Source organism: Rattus rattus, chromosome 14, assembly GCF_011064425.1.
Source record: "Rattus rattus isolate New Zealand chromosome 14, Rrattus_CSIRO_v1, whole genome shotgun sequence".
NCBI classification, from domain to species: Eukaryota; Metazoa; Chordata; class Mammalia; order Rodentia; family Muridae; genus Rattus; species Rattus rattus.
The window spans coordinates 4,011,714-4,038,635 of NC_046167.1; the positions used below are offsets into that span (position 1 = coordinate 4,011,714).

A 26,922-nucleotide genomic window follows, 5' to 3' on the forward strand; every position below is an offset into this window, starting at 1 on the left:
ATGTGTCCATCAAAAATAACTCCCTTGTAGCCTACCTTTCATCCAATACAATGCAAACTTTGTAAGCTACTATTCTGAGCATTTATCTAGACTCATGCTCTTCCCTTAAGTCACATGATCTCAGTTCAAGAGTTTTGGGGACATAGACTGGACCTAGAGCTCAGCTCTTATGCCTCTAGGTAATGTCTATTCAGAGTGTTCCCAGCTACCCCCCAAGGACTATAGTTGAGGACAGAATGACACAGTACCAGCCAAAGTACATTCTGGGAGATCGGACATCAAAGGTATTTGTCACAGGGCAAAGATTCTGTAATATACTTACATACACCTGATATCTGGGTCAAGCTACCAGATGGCTTCTTAATTGTAGCAAGAGACTTTTAAACACACATGTACAAACTTTGTGCTGACAAACATTGTGTTTTATCTACAGTGAATTCTTCAACAAGAGGATTACACTTATATCTACTGAACGTTGACACACTATTGGTAGCATGATGTGTTTATTTACACAAGCATCATCAGACATGTGTGTAAAGCACTGTTATTAGCACTGTCTGCTATGTCTCTGGCAGTGGTGACTTTTTGACTCCGTTAGACTCCCATAAAGTGTTGTCATCCATGAGGCCCATCATATATGGAAACACTGGTGCATGGTGTATGCTAGAGTCATTTAGTTGGCCCCTGTAACAATCATACTTCAGGAAATACATCTGACATGACTTTGGTTCTTTTATTTGTGATTTTAAAGACTGAAATGTGAACTAAAGCAACCAGTCCTGTAATGCAGAAATGCATCAGAAGGGAAAGGGGACAGGGCTTATCCCTCTAGAGAAATCCATTCTAAAAATATCAGCTTCCAGCAGAATTATCAGTCACTCTGTCTCCTCACTTCTGCCAAAGGTTTCACGGAGTGTTTTCCAATTAATTGGCAAATTATGGCATTGGTCACAGTGTTTTATCCTTTAACTCATTTACATATGGAGTTGAAGATATTTTCCCATCCCTATGATACTTCACAAAGAGCAGGCTTTATAAAATGCTTAAATCTAAAGTAAAACAGCAGAATTCAGCTCTGACACTTAGCAGGAGCCTTGACCTGGGATGAGTCCCAGGAGTGGAGTTGAGCGCTGCCTTGAGTGGTGAATATGGCATTTTAGATTTTGGTTTTCTTTTTTTTCAAATTATTATGACAGTTGACAACCAATCAACAGATGAGCATATGTCAATAAAAGTTGTATAAACCAGGATGCCAACGGGACATTCACCTGCAGTAGGAGGTGTGTGTAAGCATGTGAAAATGACCTTGCCTTTCGAGATGACTTAGAGAAGTAGGGGAAGAGGCAGAGAATAAAGTTGTGATACCACTGACGAGCAACACACAGTTTTGCTACATAACATCTCTAGTCTACATGGACCATACATCAGCACCAAAGTATTTAATTAGAAAAGAGCAAAAATGAGAAATGCACAGAAACATTGAAGCTTTATCTCTAGAGATAGGCGAAATGGCACCAGGGATTTAATTTTGTTCTCTGCAGCACCAGGGAGCCACTGTAATATATATTCATGTTTTACTTTTCCTGCATATGATTTTCACATTTGCAGGAGTGCATTATATGGAACATTGAGGACTTTTGGTAGCTCTGCTTTGCCATAGTTTACCGTGTTCCGGTCACAGGGCTGCCACTAAGCCTGACAGAAGCAGAGGGTTAAGTGCAGTCTGTTTGGCACTAGCTTCATAATTACACCCCTGGCCAAAAGGACACTCCTTTGGGCTTCAGACTAATCTCATCTGAAAGTAAAATAATTTGTCTCCTCTTGGCCACAGGGCTTTAGGAAGGGAAATGAGGGCTTTTAACTTAATCTGAAACGTGCTGGTCACAGAGACAGGGAGACAGAAGCTGCAAGAACACAGAGGCTGCAAACATCCCAAGTCAGAACCAGATACAAACACAAACATTTTGCCTGAGGAATTCAGTCCATTTAAAAACCAGAGGCTTTTCAACTTGCTTTCTGTTGCCTTGAAATTTATCGTAGAACTTAACCTTGACGGCACTGCTAAAGGGAGCGTTTCTCAGACAAACAGCGTTCAGTAGAGTTTGTCTGAGCAAAACAAAACAAAACAACCCTTGTGAATCTGACAGCTTCTGGAACTAGAGCAGTGTCTGAGAACTTCAGTCAATAATGGCACCAGGCAGAATTCATGGAAAACTAGAAGCCAGGCACAGAGAACAAATTAATTGACTACAGCTCAATAAATCAGTCAGGCAGTTGACTCTGGCTTAGTTAACTGACTACAAGGCCTTCTAAAACCAGCCATGCTGTTACTATGATGACACTCCACATGGCTTTGGTTTTGTCAGGCCCGCCTGCTGCATGGATGCAGAAGGTTGCATGGTTTCCTACAGCTTTGCTTAACTACACCAAAAATTATAATAAGACCGAAGGAAGATGAGAGCAGAGGGGGAAACAAACAACACCTCCTCCCGCACCCAAATAAAAACTCAACTTGTTAGAAAGAGAGGTCTAATGTCAGGGCCTCCCGGGTGGCAACTCCCCATTTGCCCACAGAAGGTCTGAGGTGAACTAGGTAGACTTTTTCGCAAAGTCAAGTCCTTTGTAGCTTTGGCATATGTCTTGGGGAATGCAATTTGATCAATTAGATTTTGAAAACTTCCTTAAAGGCAATGAACCCCTTCCCAGCAATTTAGGAAAGTTAAAATGATTTACTAGATAGACAGAGACATTTATTATGTTGTCTGTCACCATTCTCCCCAAGCCACTGGGATGGCAAAGAAGAGCGATGGTTTAATTCTGCCTTTGGAAATGTATTCTTTTAGAAGAGAAGGATTACTGAGATGTAGTCTAGCGATCACTAATTGTTTGTAGATTATACACTATTCTATTCATTTCATAATTGTAAGTGAAAGAATGCATACTAATGTTCAAAGCTATGGCTCTTTTTTTTTGCATAACTTAACTAATTTTAATGGGTGAAAATTTAATTCAATAGATTGGAAGTGCAGTCAGCCTTTGGTAATGAGTATGCTTCCTTTGCATCAAAATAGACAGTTGTTTCCTGCCACAACAAAGACTGGAACTGCACCTTCAGCACTGTGAGCCTCTGCAGACCTCCCCTGCAATGCTGCCACCTCTCCGTATGCCCGGTCCACTCTCTTGCTCCCCCTGGCTAGCATGTGTGGTAAGGCTCATTGCTAAAATGAAATGGTTGCCATTGCTTTTAACTCCAGGTCTACCGTCCACTTTCCTTCATTTATTCACTTGGCAGAAAAGCCTTGAACTCACCCTTGCTCATGCCTACCGTTCAGGTCTTTAGCAATAGGAACGCAGCTGAATGTAGCCTGGGGCACATCCACATGGATGCTGGTCTCACAGCAAAGCTCTGACTTCTGACTCTTAGCTGGACATTTAATTACTCATGCTCATTCTCTGTATTAGTCAGTTCCAAGTCACTATTGTGTACGATGATGTCATTATGCAGCAAGGCGGGTCCAGGATAAGGTGTAGCCTATCATTGGATGAGAAGGAAGGGTAGGCGGGGAAAAGTCTAGGATGGAAGGAGGAGGACGAGGAGAGAGAAAAATCAAGATGGAGACAACGGAGCGGGATGGCCCAGATCCAGGTGGACTAGGTCAATTTTATCTTGTCTAGGTGGGGGGTTTAAATCTTTATTAATTGGCAGTGAATGTATTGTGTGGACATATTGCAGATTGAGTATTTAACATATAAATCTATTTGCTAAATTACACGTTTCTAGAACTTTGATTTTACCCTCCAAGGGGACAGTGTGTGGAAGCAGCTGGCAGAGAAAGGGCTGGAGCGCACGGATCCACACTGAGTGAGAACGTGAAGGATCCGGTTCCACCGCTTTTTAAATCTACACCTCAATACTGTTTCAAAGAACTGACATAAAGGGAGTTATTTACTTCATGGTTGTAGAGATTTGAGTCCAAGGTCTGGTGACTTTCATGACTTTTGGCCTCTGTTGAGCATACTAGAGTGTAGTGATGGGGTATGGGCCAGACCAAACTGGTCTGTCCCAAACTAGGAAGAAGAAAGAAATAGAGAAATGAGGGTCCCACAATCCCCCTGTAGGGAACATGTCTCAAATCATTTAAGAACCTCTCACTAGGTCCTATCCCTTAAAGACTGCATTAGGCCCCAATAGTATAACTTAGGGACTATCTCTGTTACCTATGGGCTTTTGGAAGTCATTAACATCTATACCATAGCCATGGGTTACATAATTTGCTGAGTATCTACTTCTTCCTTCCTCCTTCTTGCTTCCTATCTTCTCTTTCCACACTCTACACTTCCCAGAGAAAATGGAAGCAGTCCCAAACCAGTGCCTTCTAGCGCCTCTGTGCTGTCATCCGCCTGCCTGCAACTGGCCCATGCCAAGCCTTCTCTCCTCCATGCTCCCACTTAAAGTGACACTTCATTGCACGCATGGTCCCTTTACGTGCTCAGTAGAATCATTAACTAATCTTCTGCCCTCGGTCATTTATGTCCCTCCTGTACTGGATTTTAATCCTGAAAATTAAAGGCTCTGATCTTAACCACAGCTCCTGCTAGGCCACTGTGTTCTCTTTGCTTTTGTGAGAAACACACCAAAAGAGTTGGCTCAACAAGACTTCTACTAAGCTCTCTTCCCAGTCTCTTTAATCTACTTCATTGTAGGATCAGGTGAAAAAGCCCCATGTCTGCTCTGCCACAGGTCAGGACATGGGAGAAGGCAGGACACGAGAAGTTTGACCGTGCTTATCCCACTCCGCAGCCGGGCAGCTGGCTCGGGGATCCCAGGGCCTGCAAGGAGGCCAGGACTGTCTGTTTCTCAGGCTCTTGGGCATCCAGGTGCCGCTAGATGCTGTGAAAGAGCTGAGAACAGAGTGGGGGCCCACAGGGCTGATCTAGCCTGGGGTCAAGGGGGAAAAAGGGGGAGGTGAGGAGTAGTCCTTGGTGGATGGCAGTAGGCTTGAACTTGGTGGTGGGCGCCACTGGGGGTGCAGGGAGGCCTTCTGTAGAAAATTAGACGATGGATCTGTAGGTGAAGCCCTTCTCTGTGGCTCCCAATAAAAAGAGGCACTCCATGCTTTCAAGACGTTGTTTATTGTCATGGTGGAAAGTGTATGTGTAAAACCATACCCCACTTCTCAGAGTGAGCCTGAGATTAAATACCTTTTGCAGGGAGGAATGTCTGGGAAGGGAAATTTTCATTGGCTAGGACTCTAGGTCTTTAGGTATCTCATTATAATGGAGACCTGTGGTCATGTCCTCTACCTGTGAAGGGGTTTTAGATGTTGCCCTTACGTGACTGATGGTCACAAATTGGAGGGCTGCCAGCTAGTGGATCTGGTTCCCTGAGAGTTACGTGAAACGCCTACCATCCCTTCAGTGTCACCAAGGTTTCAAACCTCCTCAACTGGGAATCAGGGTGTCTTTCGCTGCCCCACACCATCTCATAAAAGCACTCAATACTGCTATTGTAAAGCCAGAATGGACATCACTTGGCTAAGTAATAGGTTCTCAGTTCTTATTCATTGGCTCTGTTTGTAACATTTGATATAGTTAATCACTCTGTCATTATTTTATAGGCTGTACCTGGATTTCAGGACGTTTTTCTCACTATTTCTTCCTGTCTTACTGTAGATTTTTTCTCGTCTGGTTATCACTCATCTCCATACCCTTTAGCATGCCCTGGACTCTAGCTCATGACTTCTGCTTTCTCTAGCCACATTCATTCTCTATGGCAGAAGCACTTAATCTGTGTTGTACACATGAACCATGTTCCAAGATTCCTAAAAATATCAATGGGTGAGATCTATTACATTCCAATTAAAGAATTCTTAAAGAAGAAAGTGGGCATTGGAGAACTGGTTCATACTGTGGCCTCATCTAGCCTCAGCTGTGAATGCTGCCCAAGAGCCAAAGCCTTCTCTCTATGTCTTCATTAAAGACCATGCCTCTGAATTCCAGACTTGAATATCAAACTGCTGATTGATCTCTGAGTTTGGATATTTAGTAAATATTTCCATAGCTTTAAGACAGAATTCCTAATTCTACACTCTGTAGTCTTGGTTTTGTTTGTTTGATGTATTCTTTGTTTAAGCATGTGACGACTCCATTCTTCAGATGTGTGTACCAAAGACTGCAGAATCATTTTGACCACTTTTCCACTAATACCCCACATTCAACATGGAAAACATTCTCGCGGCTTCTGCCTTCAAAGTAGTCCCAGAATCTCTTGTTGCTCATTACATCTGCTAGATCCAGTCCCCCATCAGGTTTTCTGAGACAGATGGCTCTTCTAGCCCTTAGTTCTGTACATTCCCTGCCTAATACTATATTCCCAGTTTCTCTGAATATCCCGTTCAAACAACGCCTTTTTATTGTGTGACTTGTCTATGCTCTTGGATTTATTTGACTCCAATATATTTATCATGATTGGACATACTTCTCTGATTTTTGTTTGGAAATACAAGGGCCCATGCTAGGTAAACACTCTCTCAATGCTACAACAAACCAGAACCATCTACATGTTTGTTGGTTCCTCCAAGTTTAGTGAGAACCTGTCACATGACCTGATTGTGTGCTCACTGTTTACTGACCAAATGATCCAGTCTTATAGATGCTGGCCTATAATCTCTCTGGCAATAAAATTATACAATGGGTCAAGAAAAGAAGTCTGATCATTTCAAGCCAGAAGAAAGAACTTACTGAACCTTGAGTTAGAATACCTCTGTTTGATGGTATCCGCTGCTTTGACAGTGCAGTCTAAATGACATTATGGTACATAGGTGTTCTTCCGTACATAAAGTAGGGTGGAGAACAGACCACTGGACGCATGTCCCTTTCCCTTGCCTCAATGCATCTTAATGTCATGTGCTAAGTGGGTCTTTTAGCTTCAATTAGAGCCTTCCCAGTGTGATGTAAAAGCAGAGGGCACTGGCACCTTTGCTGTGAAAATGTGCATCTGTGTTACCTGGTAAATTCTCCGCACTAGCTATTGGAGCAGCTGAACTGTGTGCCCCAGGCAATCTGGCTCCCATGGTGCCTCTGCAGGAATCTGACAAGAATCAGTGGAAAACCAATGTCTTGATGTGGCTGCAAGTCAGGATTTTCGCTGTGCCCATAAACGCTCCACCGTGAGCCTCCACATCACAAGATGAATCTTTTATGAACCCGAGTTTATTCCATATATAACAAAACAGATGCCAGCTAACTAAGAGGAAAGGTTTGAAAAGCCTCTTTGATATCCGAGTGTCAATTTATATCTTTTGCTATATCTATGAAAGTGAACATTCATTCCAAGGCTATCAGAGAGAATTAACTTGATTTTAAAAGACACAATTGTGCAGATCTGACACAGCAAAAGAAATAGGGCAAGTGAAACCTGTAAATATTATCATAAAAAACTTAGAGCAAAATATAATAACTTCTCAAGATACCGAGGCAGATACACTGGAAACACAAATGTGCTGATTACCGACTTGTTTCACTCACCCCATAGTCAGTATTTCTTGCTCGGGAAACAGTTGTGCTCATGGATAGAAGATGTCAAACACAGGGTTGAAGGGAGAAAACCTAGAGGAATTAGAAATTATAGTCAAATATATAGTAATCAGAACACAGAGAGTAAGTCGTCTTCCTGCAGATAGAAAAGCCTGCAGGAGACTGAGGTCAACAATCAGATGGACCATGGCCACCTGGGTGGAGTTTTAGGTACTTTAATCCTTCTGGGAGAAGGGTAGTGGGTACTGCGTCTTGTCAGCAAACATACTGTCAAGGGTTTAGAAAGTCCAGCTTCACTTACAGTGGGAAATGATCCTGTTTGTTAGCTGAAGAAAAGCAGCCAGTGACATTATGCTGAAAAAGGCAGAACCCACTGCTAAGCAAACCCTTGAGACCATTGTGCCACACTTCCTTGCTCCATTTCTAAAATGATGAATTTTTATAGTTAAGAGAAACCGATGGGATCAGATCTTTTACTAGCAGTGTGGTGCTTGTCTCGACTGAAGACCCGGATACCAGTTCCTCAGTACCAGTTCCCATCCCCCCTGAACCTAACCTATCACCTACCTTCTATGAACCTATCTTCATGACTGCTGTCAGATAGAGTTGTAGATTTTCATGGCACTCTCAGCCCCAAGCGTTCGTTTCTCTATGCTACAATTTTTTTTTCCTTTTCTTTGGAATAGAGGAAAAGCCTTTTTTTTTGTTTTTGTTTTCCTCCATCTTTATTAACTTGGGCATTTCTTATTTACATTTCAATTGTTATTTCCTTTCCCGGTTCTGGGCCAACCTCTCCCTAACCCCTCCTCCTCCCCTTCTACATGGGTGTTGCCCTCCCCATTCTCCCCCATTACCCCCTCCCCCAACAATCACGTTCACTGGGGGTTCAGTCTTGGCAGGAGAAAGGGCTTCCCTTCCACTGGTGCTCTTACTAGGCTATTCATTGCTACCTATGAGGTCAGAGTCCAGGGTCAGTCCATGTATAGTCTTTGGGTAGTGGCTTAGTCCCTGGAAGCTCTGGTTGCTTGGCATTGTTGTTCATATGGGGTCTCGAGGCCCTTCAAGCTCTTCCAGTCCTTTCTCTGATTCCTTCAACAGGGGTCCTGATCTCAGTTCAGTGGTTTGCTGCTGACATTCGCCTATGTATTTGCTGTATTCTGGCTGTGTCTCTCAGGAGAGATCTACATCCGGTTCCTGTCAGCCTGCACTTCTAGAAAAACTTTTATAATCAAACCGAACACACTATTGTGTAGATTCTAATTCCACACTATGGGATGCTTTCTGAAGACGCAGATGGAAGAAGAGGAAAAAGAAGATGTGTGTGGATAGACTGTAGGCAAAAGTTCTAACAGGTATATGTGTAGTTCATGTTTAGGGGAGAGTTCCACTCAACAATACTGACCCCAGACTTCATAACTGTGCTTTATGACATTGGAGGTACAGTTTCAAGGGTGGAAATGTAAAACAAACTGAAACAGTGGTCCAAGTGGGATGCAAACACCCTTTCTCTTGAGTAATACAGAACTCAGCCGGTCAAGCTTGAGAAGACTGCATTCTGTACTTAAGAAGACTACATCTGTACTTTGCTTATAATAACGTGTGTGTGTGTGTGTGTGTGTGTGTGTGTGTGTGTGTGTGCTGTCCCTATTCCTTCTGTTATATTATTTGTAGTACTGATCAGTAGAGGCACTGTAAGTAAAATCTGAAGCATCCGTGAAGAGAACTATTGCTTCCTTTCTGTCTTCCCAACGGAATTCACTATAGACCCTTTCAGACTTCTATACTTAACCCAAAGATTTACTAGGCTGTAGTTGAGGTCCAGAGCCTGGTGTTTTTAAACAAAACATTTCAAGTGCTTACACAGATAAGTACAGCATTCTTCCAGACTAAGGATGCATGAGCACAGATTCTGAAGTATGGATGAGGATGGATTTAGACACAGAAATAATAGCATTATTGGAGGCTAAAGGTATATAGAAAGTTTGAGGAGACCCTCTCCCAAAATGTGAGGAAATTGAAGTCTAGGAATAATGAGTGGAGAAGCCACGGTTTTAGAGCCAAGCAGATGGCAGGGCCAGAATTGTGGTCACTTGAACGCTTGTCTCCAGCCTCAGAGAGAGAAATTGAAATACAAATAAAAGAAAATGATACCTTTGCTTTGAAAATATAAAATATGTAATAGACAAGGGAGGAATCATTCAAAGGTGGGTTATCAGACAAACCCATGATGGCTTGAGACAGAATAGTAGAAGGCAGAGAGATTTAAAGTGTCAAAGTCAACCAGGATGGGTAAAGGTCAGGGTGGACACACAGCAGGGCGTGGCTCATGGCAAACAGCCAGGCAAACTGAGCCATAGAAACATAGAATGTTCCCTTAAGAACATTCATAACAACCTATAAATACACAGAGTGGAATCGTAACGTCAGCCTCCATGTTCTCTCCGTGGTCTCCCCTGCCATCTCCCATTCCACGCTCTTCCTCTTCTGTCAAACTTTTCTCCCTCCCATCCTTCCTTCTCGTCCAATGACAGGCCTCGTTCTACCTTGTACCTGCCTTCACCTGTATGACTCTTGTTTCTCCTCAAGTTTGGAGATCTACGTTTCTGGTCAAGTTTCCTCCTGCCACTGCTTCCATACTTTATGACCACAGATACAATAACTCTTCCAGGTAGGGGGAATGCGTGCTTTGTTGGTTTCCTCTAAGGGGCAGATGCAACTTATGATAAAAATAGCATTTGCTCACCTCATCATCCCAGAAAGCTGAATAAAGCGGATACATGGCTGTGTGGGGAAGAGCAAAGCTACTGGTGTTTGTGGACATGACCTGAAACACTGTTTTGTATGCCTGGTCCGTAGCACAGAGTCTGATGCACTGGTGGTGTGCAGCACCTGCTATTTTCTGCAGCAAATGCAAACGACATATGGTTATGCACTACCACTTAGTTCTTGGTGCTGCTAGCAGAGGTTACTGAGTGCTGAGGTTTCATAAGACTCCCTGAACCCCAAAACAGCCTGAGGCCATGGTTACAGACTTGAAATAAAAGCAGTCCTGTAGAGCGAGTAGTGATTGACAGGTCAATTCCTACATTCAGAGAGTCATCCATGCATTAACTCTAGAGAGTGGTGGTAAGATGTTTGTGTTACTCTTAGGCAAAGACTGAGGATAACAGACTGTCCTGTCGAAAGGAGGGAAGCCAACCTGTACTGCTGGAGGTTGAGTGACCAAAGAGCAAAGTGGCCATTCTGTCACAGGCTTGAGTAAGAAGCAAGCACTAGGACAAGACTGCCAGCGGGGCTGGAGGGGACATTTAGATTCACAAAGCTATCTTAGGTTAGCAATTTTCCTATTGCAAAGCCCACCTGGAAGATGGACAAAAGATAGGCTCCCCTGCAAAGTCTGGTTCTGATTGACTACAAACTGAAGGGCCATGGAGGAGAGATGGGGGGAAAGTCTGAGGACTATTGGTCATTAGCTGAGGGCCAAAGAAGCTAGATGTGGGTAGTTACTTATTTGGAATGTATATTCTAAACCATAGTGCAAGCGAATGTACTGTAGATGTTCAAGTCCTGGCACTTCATGAAATGATAATGACAGTAAGTGGAAAGATGAAAACCCCATGGTCATTTCCATTTAAGTCCTCCACTCTACAGAAAATATGATGTGACATTATGTATGTGGTTTGATGGCCAGAAGGATCTAGGTTCAAATTCCAGGACTTTCACTACCTTTGTTAGTCACATACTCCACTTCATTGGTTTTCTCCATTCTATCACTAGGATAAAGAGATTGGCTTCTAAGGTCAGTTAGAACAACTGCCACAAGTCAAGTTATCCAAAGGCATAGATGGCACAGCACAGGAGAGTGGTCAAGAGCCTTTATGTTGAGCCAAAGCTGTTTCTCTCTCTCTGTCTCTCTCTGTCTCTCTCTCTGTCTCTCTCTCTGTCTCTCTCTCTGTCTCTCTCTGTCTCTCTCTCTCTCTCTCTCTCTCTCTCTCTCTCTCTCTGTGTGTGTGTGTGTGTGTGTGTGTGTGTGTGTGTGTGTGTGTGTGTGTGTGAGACCTAGTTGTCCCCTGGTACTGAGTTATTTCTCTGAGCTCAAGCATGCACATTTATAAAGTACAGACGCTAATCGTACCAAAATCTTATCATAGGAACTACATGAATCAGTGCATATGAAGTGCAGCCCTTGGGTAGTCCACAGGAATCAGTAAACAAGACCTGCTGCTGTTTCCTGCCTCTGCTTGTTGTTTGCCAACGTGGTGTTTCTTGCAGGAGGTGTGTTTAGCGGTATCACTAGTAGGCCATCCTTTAAGGTATAATTCAATATTTGTACTTTTATTGGCCATATTTTAAGGCTAAGACGGTTTAGGATATGAAAAGATGGAATTTGGAACGCAATCCCCAAGCCCCAGGACATTACGGTCTCCATGGCAAACCAGAGCAGCAAACGAGGAGAGCAGAAGCAGCCTGGAGATGCCTCTGCCTCCAGCATCTCTTTCGCACTTGGATGTAGTCATTAGCTGTCTCCTTGGTCACCTCTCCTCTGCATGTGAGAGGGAGTGGAGAAGGGAGCGGGCCACAGGGAGTGGGAAAAATCATCCCAGGAACAATTCCTTAAACTTGAGACGAGGTATCAACAAAACGTCAGCAAAATGCGCTTGGCTAGTAAATCAAAGAGCCAGAAATTTACTGGTAACAGCACCTCTGAAAATATTCTCCGGGCATTTAAATAATGAAATCGGCCATTTGAGATTCTCGGTGTCAGCTGCACATCTTGTTTATAGAGTATTAACTGTGACCCTCGTGTTTATCTTTCTCTATATGCTAATTATAATTTGATGTCGCAACCGTAATTCGCATTCTTTCCTCCTTCCTCTGCAAAAGTCAGCATGAGAAGGTGAACTTGTGTGAGCGGCCTCTCAGGATGCAGCCTCCCTGCATTGCAGCCGCGGCTCATTTGCAAGCAGCAGACTTTATTTCTAGTAGCAATAAGTGATTTACCTTCCGGCTGAGGGAAACATGCCAGCGTGTGCAGTGTTGCAGTTTAGAACTCCAATCTCGTGTGATTCTTCCCTTTTATGTTGGCCAATCAATGTGAAGCTCAGAGAGTAGAAATAAACTGTCGGAGGGGCAAGTGCCATCAGGCCACCCACTTCGAACCGTATCAGTTGACTGGAGTCTGGAGCCCATTTTACAGGACACCATCCTTCCCTCCATGAGGGCCTGATGCTATTCAAGTGATTAGCAATTCAGTAGTGCTGAATGTGATTCAATTTTCAACCAAGACATATGCCATCTTCCCACACGGAAGAGTCATCTACTCCTCATTTAGACACTGGACCACTTTTACCAGGTAGGTGGCTGTACTGCATTTTCAAAATATCCAAGACTCATTCTAAAAATCAACATTTCATGCTCACACATTTGACTGCAAATGTATGTACCCAGGACTGAAAATATATCTATAAAAATAAAGTTTAAAAAAAATACCTGGGCTACCATTGCTTAGATAAATTTGTGTTTTTATGAAATTATTTATTACAGCAGAGAATCTTTAATTCCAATGACAACAGCACCTGCAGCAGTGTTTAATATCCATTTACTTTTATTCAGGCAGAAAATTGACATTAGAACAAGCCTATTTTATTAAAAGACACTCTAGTTTTTTCATGGGGAATATACTTTTTCAAATATTATTTAAAAATACATAGAAAAGTATGAAAAAAAAGTAGAAAGTATGTCCTCAACTTTGGTTATCAAATGATCCGGTTTTTTTCTTTTCTTTTCTGGTTAGCAATTACATCCAATAGAGAACTTTCGGGAGGATCCTGGCAGTACAGGAGGCATGGGAGCCTGGAGACTGTCAGGAAGGACAGACAGCTTTTATGAGGTAGCTCATAAAAGAACTGAGAAATATTCTTCCCGAATGGATTGACAGCTATTTGTTTTCTTAATAGTTAGGCTGCAGATGTTAGAAAATGCCAAGCTTTACATGAAACAAAGATCTAGCCACTGAATTTCGAGCCAAGCTGACTGCCAGGAAAGTGCTGGTTTGGTAACAGTTGGAGAAAAACATCTCTGTACAAAGGACTATATAGATGAGCCAGAGATTTAGGCAAAGCCATTTTTCTTACTCTTTGTACAGCCTCAAGCCTAGTGCCAACACGAATGGAGAGTCACCAGGCTCTCGGGGCAGGGCAAGCTTTGTAGAGGTTCTCTTCAGCCTACTTGTCAGCTGATCTTCCAATCCTTCATGCCAAAGCTGTCTTCATCAACAACTAGAGAAAGGACAACAGTAGCACACAGGCAATGGTCAGAAGGAATGATGTGGGAATGTGTCCTGGAACTGTACTAAGGACAAGAATTTTGTAGCATGTTAGTGGCATGAGACTTTTGGATATGTGGATTCAAAGTCCTGAGTATACCTGGGTCAAGAATACCAGATGAGTAGGCAGAAAAGGGAGAGAGGTATCAGGGAACTCCAAGTCACCTTCATTGCAAATCTAGGGGAAGTGTAAGGTAAGGTCAAGTCAGAGCCACAGGTTCAGAGAAAAGACACCCTCAAGGGTAAGTGGTACTTTTAACCTACTGGGCTTGCATGAGAACAGAGATTCCTCATTCTCTCAAATAACAAGATTCGAAGAGCAGGCTTTAGTCCAGTCAGGTAGCTGTCGATCAGTGCCTGAGATGTAAGTGGCACTATTGAACCTCTGGGCCTATGATTGCTGTTTCACAAGCATCGCAGCTGAATAGAACTTTGTTTTTCCATTTGCACCATTTCTGGTACCATGAGAGCAAATTCTCAAGGAAGAGGCTTTCAGGTCAGTGCAAGCTAGATTCTTCTGAGTCCTATTTCCATTCATCGCTTGAAGGACATAGTTGTTTCCAGAGGTCTAGTAGTGGCATTCCTGTATTGGGTATAACGAACAACTAATTAAACTGTCCACTTAATAGGACAGAAATTATATCTGATATTGTTGCAGTAAAAACTTAATCTCAATTGGGGGGGATTTTGACCCCACCTTTGATCATTCAGTTCCCAGATAAAAGACATAAAACTTTTATACTTATGATAAGCCTTTAAAAAAAGCTAAAGCTGGGCAGATATCTACCCTCTATGCTGTTATGTCTATTTCCCTGCCAATAACCCCAATACATGACTTGCTATATTCCATCTAGGCCAATCTTAATTTCTATTGACCAGCCCTCATGCCCATGTTTTCATGGCTCGCCTACTCCATGGCATCTTCTCCTCTCTTCATGTTCTCTTCCTCTCCCTCCATGGTCTCTCCTTATACTCCAAGACCAATGACCTGAACTTCTTTTCTGCCAAGCAATAGGCTGTTGGCATCTTTATTCAACTTTTAGGACCAATGCTAGATAGCATTACTTGATTGTTGCTGTGGATTCTCTCATCCCTGTGGGTAACTGGGTCTTGAGAGACAGTATTTAGCAATACAGCAAAAGAGCAAACCTCAACATGGTACTATAAATCTAGCAAAATATCCATATTTAGGAAGTGAAAGAACCTAGAAGAGAACCGTCTATAGCTACTTTCTGAAAGCAGTTTAAGTTCTAACTGTATTCTAAACACTTATCCCTAGATAAATGCCTGTGGAGATAGTACAGCTCTCACCCCAGTCAGATAATCTCTTCGCAGCAGATGGAGACCATTGCAGAAAGCCACAAATTGCTCAAAATGCAAAGAACAATACATGTATATCATAATCCCTACAACTGTGGCCAGGAGAACACCATGAAATGGGGTGGAAAGATTAGAAAAGCCAGAAGACCAGGACATCTGCTGGGAGATTGTGGCTTCTGTACATGATGGGGTAGCTACCCCTATGAGGTCTCAATAATATGGCTGCCAAGATAAGATGTGAGCACTAAAGTCTGTGGTTGATTTGCCAGTGTAGATGGAGGAAACTTACAGGGCCCCAGCTTTACTGGAAGAGTTACAAATAACTGATGGCTGCTGAGAAAGGAAGAATCAGTTTTCTCCAGGGATGATCTTCTTTGACTGGTCATTCAATACCAAGTGGTCAGCCCTAAACCATACAAAGAAGCCACAATGAGTGGACTCAGCAGATTGTGTTTGTATGTATGCATACATGTAGCAATCATAATTGAAGAGAAGGGAAAGTGAGGTTAGATCTGGGAGTATTTACAGGGAGGAATTGGGTAGGGAGGTAATTATGATCAAAATATATTTTGTGAAAATCTCTAAGATTTAATAAAAACTTACATTAAATGGAAAAAAGTACGATACACAATGTCTTTACCTACAAAGGAAATAAACTTTCTATAATATCAAAGTTATGAATAAATTTTCACCTACTTTTAAGTTGTTGCTTTTTAATCAATATGATGAAATCCCTCATACCCAACAGGCTTGATAAACTTGAAACAACTAGGCAGCTTACAATATTTGTTTAGCAAATAAGAATTTTCTACTTAAATTAGAAGATCTAATATCCAGAAAGCACAGTCATGTGTCTCCCCTAAATAACACACACATTTAACAGGGAAACTTATTGCTAGGTGTTACCATCTGTAAAGTTTAACAACACTTCTTTAATCAGACCAGCCAGCCCAGGAACAGACAAGCAGATCAACAGAGAATTCAGGAAACCATCTAAGTATCTATGGTGACCTCGAAGGTGACGAAGGAGTTCAATTTATAGGAAGACGGATGGTTTAGTCTTTTCCAAATTAAAATTTGATAAAGTTTAATAAACTTTTCTGCCACCACTCAGGAAAAAAATGGCCCTCATTTTCCACATCAAATACAAAAATAAATCCTAAATGAATTAAAGATTTAAATGCTTAAGAAATTAAAAACAGATGAAACAAGAGTCCTTAAGCAAAACAGGAGTCTCTGAAGCTATGTGGGAGAAAGCATTTTTACTAGGAAAGAAAGTTTATGAAGACATGTAGAACCTTAAACAATTTTAAAACAAGGAAGAAAGATAAGTGACAGAATGAAAAAGTATCAACCACAGGAGACACTGAGAGTTAAGTGCTCCAATGTATAAAGCAGTGAGCAAAAGCCAAAGACATCAGTCTTAGATTGGGTAGGAAATATAATTTTATGCTCAACATAAAATTCATAAAAAAGCAGTCCTACGGGCTAAATAGATTAGGAGATGCTCAAATTCAAAAATATTTAGGGAAATGCAAAACAAAATATAACCAGATGGCCCACCTCAGCCATTGGACCAGTAGTAATTTAAAAGAGGTTAGGGGGCCAGGTAGTGGTGGAGCACGCCTGTAATTCCAGCACTCAATAGACAGAGGCAGGTGGATCTCTAAGTTCCAGGTATCCTGATCCACAGAGCAAGTTACAGGATAGCCAGGGCTGCACAGAGAAACCGTCTCAAGAACAAAAAGAAAACAAAAGAAAGGAAGAGAAGAGAAGAGAAGAGAGGAGAGGAGAGGAGAGGGGAGGAGAGGGGAAGGGAAGGAAGGGGAGAGGGGAGGGGAGGAGAGGAGAGGAGAGGAGAGGAGAGGAGAGGGAGGGAGGGGAGAAGAGAGGAGAGCTCTAACATGGAGGTAGAAGTGAGTTTCTTCTCACACACGGCTGGTAGATAGCAAGGAGGATGCTCAGATTACGTCATGGTTCAATGATACAGAGTTAATAGTTGAAGTTGTGAGCTCTGATTCCCACAAAGACATTCTGGTTTAGTATCTGAATACTCATGATTAACTGATGGAGTTACAGGATGTAGAATCCTGTAAAAATGGAAACATTAGACAGCTTTTAAGAGTGAGTTGTGGTAGCCAAATGTAATGGTTGTACACATTTAATCCCAGTTGTATTTGTAGTTTTTGATAAGTATAAACACAAATAGTGACTTTTATTGTTTATTTTTTTTTCCATCTTGACATAAGGTCTTTCTGTATAGCCAAGCTCAGGGTTCTACTGACTCAGCATCCAGAGTGCTGGGATTATAGACATGTGCTGTCATGGCCAGCGGTTTTAAAAAAATCCTCGGAGTTTCAACTGCCTTATTTATAAAGTTGAATGACTGTAATATCTACTTCAGGTCCTTTAAGATCATGTGGGAAGCTCTTAAACGGGTTTAGAACAAATGGCTGGATTTATTGTTGGTGTTTTGGGGGCTATAGAGAACAGAAGCAAGAGAGACTCCCAAAGGACCATTAAGGGACTCTAAGAAAAATGTGCAAAAAGGCACCAAATGGCTTGTTGAGGAATTTAGCACCGAGAGTGTGAGTGGAGAACAATCCCATGTGAGCTGCTATGCTTATATTTAGAGGGGAGGAGGGAAGAATGGAGGAAAGGCTCAGAAGGAAATGACTTGAAGTTTTTCATCATCAGGGATGACTCTGAAATTGTAAGCTATGGTGTCTTAGTTCCTTTGTGACACAATAACAGAGTCCACAGCTGTGGGAAACAGAGAGAGAGAGAGAGAGTAAAACTTTATCTCTTATGGTCTGAAGCTCTGACATCAACTATGCATGTCATGGCTCTGGTACCCATGGGAGTCTTTCTGCTGATCCCCACATGGCTGAAGGCATGAAGAGTAAGAGAGAATAAAGGCTATGCTATCCCACAGCCAAGAAGAGCTACTGAGGGCTAAGGGAGACCTCTCTGAAGGGGTGGTACTCCAGTGAAGTAGAGAATCGGGCCCCACCTCTTAGCATTGTCATACTGGTCACTGCATAATCATGGTGAGGACACATTCAGCCAAAGCACAGAGTGAACAGTTGATGGAGGAGTGAAATCTGAGTCTCAGTGGGTATCACAGTCCCTAGAATTTAGGTCCTAACAAAGTTGCTGGAACCACTTTCCCTGTGCACAAACAAGGAAACTGAAGAATAGTCATGAGTCAAGGTGACTATTGAACAACTATTGGAACAAGGTTGCAGCCAGATTAAATGAGTTGATGTTGAGGGCAGTATCAAGGGCATTAAGGGTTGCTGAAAGCCTCAGAAGATAAACACTAAAAACAAAAACAAAAACAAAAAAAACCAAAAGACAATGAAATTCATAACCATGGGGATGCCATCCTTGTTAAGTTGACTTCAATGGATGTACAAGACATAAAACTATGATCCAAATAAATTCTTCCTCCATCAAGTTGACTTTTCTCATCTGTGTTGTCACAACCATTAAAAGGAAACAGAGAACAATACTACCACCAAAAACTGATAATGGGAGGGGTGGTGTAGTGTTCAGGGTTTTCTAGAAGAGCAGTTCTCAACTTCTGGGTCGTGACCCCTATGGGGGTGTCACATGTCAGATATCCTACATACCAGATATTTACATTACAATTTGTAACAGTAGCAAAATTTCATTTATGAAGTAGCAACAGAAATAATATGACTGGCGGTCACCTCAACATGAAGAAGTATATTAAATGATCTCAGCATTAGGATCTAGATTAACATAATGATAGAATGAATCTATATACATAAAGAGAGGATTTACTAGAGGGGCTTACAGCCTGTGGACAAACAGTTGTTGTCTACCAATGGCAAGTCCAATAATCCAGTGGTTGTTCAGTCCACACGGCTGGCTATCTCAGCTGGTCTTCAGTGTATGACAGAATCCTGAAGAAGCAAGCTCTAAGGTTAGTGAAGGAATGGGCTTGTCAGGAGATTGTGGACAAGCAAAGAGCAAAATGTCTTTCTTCTTTGTTCTTTTCGTAGGCTGTTATGAGAAGGTATGGACCAAGTAGAGGCAGGTTTTCTGATCTTAAGTGATATGGATTTAAGATGATTCTTCTTATCTCAAATGGTCCATTTAACTAAAAAGTTCCTCATAGGCATGCTCAGTGATTTGGGTTTTAGTTAATTCCAGATGTAGTAAAGTTGATAACCAAGAATAAGCATCACTGGTGAAAACATGGGAAGATAGGCCGAGGATTAATAAGAACAAATATGTAGAATGAGCAAGTACAAAGAGCTAACACATAAAGCCAAAGAGCAATAAAGCTGCCCTATGCAAGGGATTCGTGTTTGAGTGGTGTCTTAGGGTTTTACTGTTGTAAACATACACCATGACCAAAGCAACTCTTATACAAGACAACATTTCATTGGGGTTGGCTTGCACTTTCAGGGGTTCAGTTCGTTATCATCAAGGCAGAAAGCTTCGCAGAGTGCAGGCAGACATGTTGCTGGAGGAGCTAAGAGCCCTAAACCTTGATCTGAAAGCATCCAGGAAAGACTCTCCTCTTCAGGCTGCCAAGAGAGGACTCCTGAGCCTGAGTACAGGACCTCAAAGCCCACCCCACAGTGATGTCCTTCCTCCAGCAAGGCCATACCTATTCTGACAAGGATATATCTCCTAATAGTGCCACTTCCCATGGGCTGAGCATATCCAAGCAACCACAATTAAATTTTATCTTCTCTTGCCACAAAAAATATGGGTCTATTTGAGGTGCTCACAGTGAAAAATTGATTTGCAAGCTCATTCTTGGTGCTAGAAAGAACATACCTGGACATGTTTTAGGAGGAAGGCACCTACTTCCCCAATGACTGCCACAGGGGAAGTCCTACCCAATCCTTAAGATATTAGAGTTCGCATATGTTTTTTGTCTTCTGTTTCAAATTTCCAATTTTCTCTGATACTGCTTCTCTGGCTGTAGCTTGGGAAAGCTGGGGACTTTGCTTGGAATGAACCGTAAAACTAAATATAATAGTCATAATTGAAGATACTGACAATATATAACCTTAATAATGTCTCTACAGTTGTGTTTTCCATATGCTATAGCATGCCTAGTTCTAGTGGTTAAGGCATGAACATGAACATCCTTGGAATCCTGTTCTATCTCACTGTTTATGGCTTAGAAAACAGCACCAGGAACCCAGAGTCTGTATTTTAGTATTTAACCCAAATAGAAATTTTCCCAAGTCTAACTTCCTATAGGTGTCATGGCTGTGTTATTAAACAAGATGCACCATACCATGATGCCTCATGACCTAGATTTCTTGTGCGACACAGAGTCAGGTCACCCTTTCCATGAAGAGAAAATATAAAAGAACATTTTAAAAAATGTAGTGTTTCTTGAGTTTTATTTTACCCAGACAATCGAAAGCAAACTGTAACAATACTTAATTTCCTCCTTGAGTGTTTCTACAAAATATTCTTTACTGTATATTTAAGAAAAACATGTAGTTTCAAAAAGTAGATGCTTATGTTATCTGCAAATAAAGGAAATATGAAGCATAACTGTCCTTGACTCCAAAATTCTGTCTGACCCATTTATTCCTGTTTGCTCTTACTTATAACTACTCTGGTAATGTGTTAAACTGTCATTACAGGACATGATTTTTGTGGATGACAAGTGAGTCCTGCCACTTTGAAGGGAGTTGTAGTATGGAAATCACAATAAAGAAGGTGGAGGATGGGACCAGAGAGAGATAGAGCAGCTTCTAAATAGGCAATGGGTAAGGATTCTGATTCATCACCTAGGAAACCTGAGGTATAATTTTTTTAAAGATTTTATCATTAAGGCCATTTAGAACTTAGTACTAAGATTAAAAACAATGTCTTTACTTCAGAGACATCCAGGATGAAAGACACAGTGAACAGAGCAGCCAGCAAGGCAGGCCTGGCTAGGTTCCCACCATGCACAGGAGGCTGAGGGAGAAGTCAGCTCATGGAAAAGTCTGCTGGGCCACATCTATTCTGTTAACCCCATCACACACATGTGACAGTGTGCATTGTGGCTGCAGATGCCACTCCTTCAGCAAGCACAAGAGACTCTTTGTGCTACATGTCTACACATCTTTGAAGGTCTATGTGCTTCCTAGCTCACAAGGGAAGAGCTCCCAAGTTTGACCCTTTATAGCTGCTTTTCTACCAACTGCTAAGGTTAAAAAAAAATACAGTGAAATTATTTTAGACACTTCAACCTAAACACAATGGTACTTTCACAAGTCAAATCAACTCTCCTCTCTAATGGTCATAAATTTACATGCTCAGAAATCCTGCAGAAAGTACTTAATCTTTCCTTGTGTAGACACGGACATGGTCTTTCAGGTTAAAGCATCTCGACATGATGGGTTACAAACTGTAATGAGGTTCAGATCTGAACTTGAACAATCATTTACATGTAGGAAAATCCCACATTACCAATCTACCATGTCCCTGCTGACCTCTGGTCCCTGGTCCTTTAGCACATGGTTGATGGAAGGCTATACATATATACATATATATTCCTCCAGATTATGTTCATTTCTGGGTTAGAGAAATAGCCAATCCAGAATGACAATTCCCATGCCGAGTTGTTCTTAGCTGCCTCTAAGTTCTAGAGAGTCAGTGTCTACTGTTGGAAGATAGAGTTTGCAGCAGCTGTCTGTCAAGGCCAATGCCAAAGATAAAGCAGTTCAGTGCTTGAACTGAACTTTAGAATTGGGAAGAGCACAATGTTCCTGTAGCCCAGACATTCCTACTCACAGCTTCACGTTGCTGTTGTAACAGAGGAACCGAGAACCTGGAGGTGCAGCAAACCTCTCTGCTTTAACCTCTTCACTTCCTGTCTCGTTGTTCAAGATATGAAGCAGAGCGGTGCCAGTATTAAGTCACAGCTGGGATAGAAGCCAGAGGGCAGCTGAAGGAAAGGGAAACTGGCCTTGGAGTGAAACCTGGAGTAGCAACTCCTGTTCCATATACTCCTGGATCCGATCATAAGGTCCTGCCCACGAGTACCAGCTCCTACTTGAGATCCCTGATTTCATTTAACAAGACAGAAACGATTGAGGTAGGCTATCCTTTGCGGGGTGATGGTGGAGGTGGGGGTCCAATCATTTCTGAGCTTTCTCTGTAAATACATGCACGCATACATAAATCTAAGTGGTCTTCTCTCAGATGTGTTATAACTGACTATTTGTGAGGATACAGGGGGAAAGCCATTACTCCTTCCTCAAGGAAGAGAGAGAAATCCTGCTAAATGTTACTAGAAACAGCATAGTTGACAATCACCTGTGCACCAGAAACATAAATTACAAGCTCTTGGGAGTCTGTCCTGAACTTCTTACTTATGTGCTTATATTAAAAATGGTCCTGGGGATTGAACCCAGAACACTGCACATGCTAGGTAAGGACCCTCCTACCAGCTGGCAACCTGAGCTCTAATTTTTGTATCTTTAATGTAGACTTAACATTCTCCAGGGAATGCAGGTGCTAATGCAGGCAGAGAGACTTCTACTCTGAGGCACACAGGCAAGAACAAATCCATAAACGCTTTTAATTACAGCTAAACATCATTATTATTAATGATAGAACCCTGCTTCTAGCAAGTGCTCTGTTAATTGACCATTTGATTCCCACTGCTGTCTATCTCTGGCTCCCTCCTCTGTCTCATCTTCTTCCACTAATAAACAAAGTGACCCGATGAACTCTATTAGACTGTGTGATCAGAAGTGGGGACAAAGGAGACTTTGCTATCCTGAGAAATAAAAGTAACTGACCTCTGAGATCCATTCTAAGGTGAAGCACAAGACTATCCGAGCTCATAATTTATTAATTGAAACTAGTGTCCACTCTCAGGGAAGCTGGCCATGTGGCCGGAGTGGGATTATGCCCATGAAGGGCATATAATCTCCTCTTCCTTCAGGAAGATTGTAGTTGAGGAGTGGGGAAAATTACCCTCCCTCTACTTATATTTCTGCTTCTAGCTTTCCTCCATGGTGGCTTTGTTGGCTGTCATTTTTTTGAAATTCATATTAAAATGATTGCATTAGGAAGAAATAAAAGAATTGTAGCCATGATTACTCTTTCCAACACTATTCTGGGAGACTCAGAGAAATGGAACTCCTAGCATTTCAAACAAAATTACCTGAGCCTCTAATGGCCAGCCCACTCTTGTGCTAGGGTTAATTTTGTCTAGAGGATGTTAAGCATGGAGTGAACTATTCTGTTTCCTCCAAAGACTGCTGAATGATCCAGCATGCTTGAACAATGAGGCACCTGTGGGTTGTTCTTTTTAATTAAAAACTCCTTAATGGGATGAACTTTCAGGGACTTATTTGTTGAGAATGCTAGAATTCAGTCCACCTCATTTTCTGAAGTCCAATTTGAAAATTATGTTTAAAAATAGCCTCCTGGTTTGAGAACACAATAAAACATTTACAGCAATCTGTGAAGGATGGAGTTATATGTTGTTATGATTCAAGAGGAAGCAAGATTGCAGTCTATCTGTCCTGCAGATGATGGCTGTAACCAGCTGGGGTAGAGAGAGTAATTTTGTGAAGGCAGAGGAAGGTCAAATAAGGACTGTTGTACCAGAAGACTTTTGGCCATCAGAGCTGAAAGAGAGTTTGGAGGGGAAGACTCGGCTATCTAGGAGATGAGAAAGGAAGCAGCCATAGTGCTGGAAGGACAAGAAAATGCAGTAAGAGCAACTGTTAAGCAGTTACTGAAGTGTGAAGCTCAGCTGTGGGTTTTGTTTTTTTTTTTTGAGGGAGCAGATAGCCTGATAACATGTCCAAGGGCTAGACAAGGGCTACAAAAGAAGAATTCAGAGCACACGCCTTGCTTGGCCTTCAAACAGATACAGGGCCATTGCCCCCTGGAGCTAGTGAACAGAGATCATTTCACTGGCAATAGCTGCTGTCCACTGAAGCTTCCTCCACACCAGAATTTGCTTTTGTGTCCAGATGAAGAAACAATTTAAGAGAGGGAAGGTTAATTTTGGCTCATGGTTCTAGAAGTTTCAGTCAGTTAAGGTTGTGGAATGGCACAGTGGGGTCTCTTGACAGGGAGTGTGCAGTAATGGATGCTCATATGGTATAGAACAGTGAAATGCATGCTGGAACCAGATGTAGGCATAACACCACATTGAAAGTCCAGACCCTAGTGATGTGCTTCCTCCAGCCATGCCAAGCCTCAAAACATGAGCTGGCAGCATTGTTTCTGATTTAAACCATATCATGAGAACATGTAAACCAAGGTAAGAGTTGGCTCATAGGAAATAACACATCTGTGCCATTTCCAACAGCAGTCACTATTGTGACAGCCAAGATGGACTTATTTAAGTTTCTATTGCTGTGAGAGAACAGCATGACTAAAAGCAACTTGAGGAGGAAAGGGTTTATTTTATTCTATAGTTTGTGGTCCATCATCCATGGCCAGAAACTCAAAGCTGGTGCAGAGGCCACAGAGGAACACTACTCACTTGCTTGTTCTTTATGGCTTGCTCAGCCTGCTTTCTTGTACCATCCAAGACACCAGCCCAGGGGTGACACCACTCACAATAGACTGCACCTTTTCATTTCAATCACCAACCAAGAAAATGCACCAATGGTTTGCCCACAGGCCAGTCTAGTGAAGGCATTTTCTCAATTGAGTTTCCCTCTTCCAACATGATGCTAATGTGTCAAACTGACATAAAACTAGCCAATACAAAGTTGTGAGTGTGTGTGTGTGTGTGTGTGTGTGTGTGTGTGTGTGTGTGTAAGCATAGGTGGCTGTGAATCCCAGAATTGGGCATCAGATCTCTTGGAACTGGAGCACAGGTGGCTGAGAGCCCCCTTACCTAAGTTCTGGGAACCTAACTTAGGTCAGTTACAAGAGCAGTAAGTCCTCTTAATTACTGCGCTATCTTTCCAGGCCTCCTTTCAACACATTATTTTTACTACATTTTATTATCAAGCATGAGGTTAAGGCACTTGACTTCCATGGTATATATGCAGAAGTTGGTTCTCTCCTTCTAGCATGTGGGTCTTGGCTATTGAACTCCGTTCACCAGGCTTAATAGCAGGTGCCTTTTCCACCAAGCCCCAATAGGCCCCATTGAACACATTTTAAAAAGAATTTCTTATATTCTACAATGCCATTGGAGTCTAAGGATTTAGGAAATAAAAACAATTCCTGTATTAGTAGAACTAATAATTTGGTGATAGACGGGGACATTAAGTTAATAAATAAGAGATATTTGTAATTTCAAATTATGACAGATTTATCAGATGAGCTAAATTATGCTGTGGCTACAATTCAATATCTCATTGTTTTGTAACAGAGATATAGAGGTAGAATCATGTGACTCTCCAGGGAGGACATATGTTGATTTCCTAACAGTAACTCAATATATACATATTGGAAGGTAAAAATAACAATGAAAAAAACAATGAAATAAAGGTGTTTGTCTATTGGGGTGAAGGAGAGAGTGACTTACCAAAATGCATGAAAGATGATATACTCACTCCAATATGAAATTTATTATTTAGGAAAGATGGGATGTTATGTATATTATAGAAGAATCTAGATCAGCTTTAGAAACATTGTATTTCTTAGGTTCAGTTATGAAGTGTCCAAGATGCACATCCAAGTACATGTGGGTGGCCCAGGCTAAACTCCACAGGCCTTGAAATAAACCAAAAGGCATGATAGTTGGAAGAAGACTTGCTGGAGTAGATGGGTGCTTGTGAAAGTGATGAGGGAAGAGAGGGTACGTGGGGAATGAAACCAGAATGTATAATATTTACCTATGACTTTAGGGAGGGACAGAAGCTGTGTCTTGAGTCTTCTGAAGGAAAGTAATAGACAAGTATTTAAAGACAGTAGCTGGGATGGGGAAAATGGTTCAGAGACTGAGAATGCTTGCTGTGCAAACATGCAGACCTCCTAGTTGATTCCCCAAAGCCTACATTACAAGCTGGGAATGATCCCATGGCTACCTGTGATTCCAAGCTGTAGGAATGGAGCCTCCTGATAACTGGGGTTTGCTGGATGCTAGCCTAGTGCCAGGCACAGTGAGACACCATGTCTGGAGAGAAGGAGGCAGAGAGTGTCAGAGCAGGGTGAATGATGTCCTCCTATGGGCTCCACATGTGTCCAACCTACCACCACCCTTTTTCTTGAACTAATGAGATTGGCCCAAGATGAGCATTTGACTTAAGCTCAGCCAGTTAGGATTGCCCCTGTAAATCTACAGAGCAGGCTGGATATCCTGTAGAATAGAAATGACCTTGAGAACTATTAGCTCTTGTCATTATTCCTGCCAAGTAGAATGGAGGGAAATTATGGTCTATGGTAAGAGGGAGTAAAGCAGTTATACAGAGTAAAAAGGGGGAAATTTCTAAGCTATGAATTATCTAGAAACACATCCTTGTCTTCTATGAGACACCTTGATTAAAAAATTTAAACATTGAGTTTTAATTAACTCAAAATACTTCATTGCTTCTTGAAATTAAGAATCATGATACTAACTGGTATGTAATAAATAGCAGCTAGTCTTTTCTGAGGAAGTGCATATGCAGAGAGGTGAGTGAAGTAACACAGAGATTTACAGATAGTTACTCCTAGACCTGGAATCTGAATTCAGATGATCTGACTCCAGAGCATATGTCTTTGGACACTATTCTACAATGTTATGGTTTGAATCTAAAAGATCCACTATCTGAGAGCTCCTGTTT

The 26,922-nt window shown here is 41.9% G+C and overlaps 1 long non-coding RNA gene across 1 annotated transcript in view; it reads right to left on the reverse strand.

The window, feature by feature from the left end:
• Positions 1–26,922, reverse strand: part of LOC116883939 — a 331,039-nt gene that overhangs the window by 154,616 nt on the left and 149,501 nt on the right. Inside the window, exon 2 of the long non-coding RNA XR_004385803.1 lies at positions 7,528–7,608. This is a non-coding gene — a long non-coding RNA (uncharacterized LOC116883939). The remainder of the gene's footprint in view (positions 1–7,527; positions 7,609–26,922) is intronic.